The sequence below is a fragment of the Nematolebias whitei genome, chromosome 2 (genome assembly GCF_014905685.2).
Source record: "Nematolebias whitei isolate Nwh7 chromosome 2, NemWhi1, whole genome shotgun sequence".
Lineage (NCBI taxonomy): Eukaryota > Metazoa > Chordata > Actinopteri > Cyprinodontiformes > Rivulidae > Nematolebias > Nematolebias whitei.
The window spans coordinates 1,004,094-1,004,826 of NC_056499.1; positions in this window are offsets into that span (position 1 = coordinate 1,004,094).

Sequence of the window (733 nt, forward strand, 5' to 3'; positions counted from 1 at the left end):
AGCATGGCATGCTGTTGTATCATGTAAAAGTGACTATTAGTGACACAATCGGCTTGCCATACAGGCCACCTTCGTCCAGTTCCAGGATCATGCTTTCATTTCATTTCGCCGCGCCAGCTAAATTAATCTAATTTCACCATTAAAGTGCATTTATTAAGTAAAAGTTAGACTGAGACACACCTTTGCTGTAATTTCAAGCGAACAAATAAATGTTTTTAAGTGTTAATCTTGTTAAATTCTTGTTAAATTCTTCCCGTGCACGCTCCCACGGCCGCCATTTGGCAGCCAATCGATTTTTGGCACAACACCGGCCCACATTTACAAATTGTCAGCGGTGACGCGTAATAGATGCAACTTATACGTAGAAGTGACATATTTATGGATTTTTCTAAATTATTAGACATTTTTGGACAGATGAGTCAGAGTCAGAGTCAGAGTTTCTTTATTGTCATTCGCACCTCATGTGGTACATGTGGTGGAGCGAAATTATGTACACGGGGTCCCAGTTACATCCAACAATAAAATGTATAAGAAAAACAGTAATAACATCTAAGATATGAACTAAGAAAAACATCAACTAAATATACACTAAGCACTCATAACATAAAAACATTGAACATCAGCACAAACATGAACATGAGTCTGTGAGCAGATGTGCACGCATGAACACATCAACATTGAAACAGATCAGCAGCAACATGAAACAGATCAGCAGCAACATGATATGGTTTTT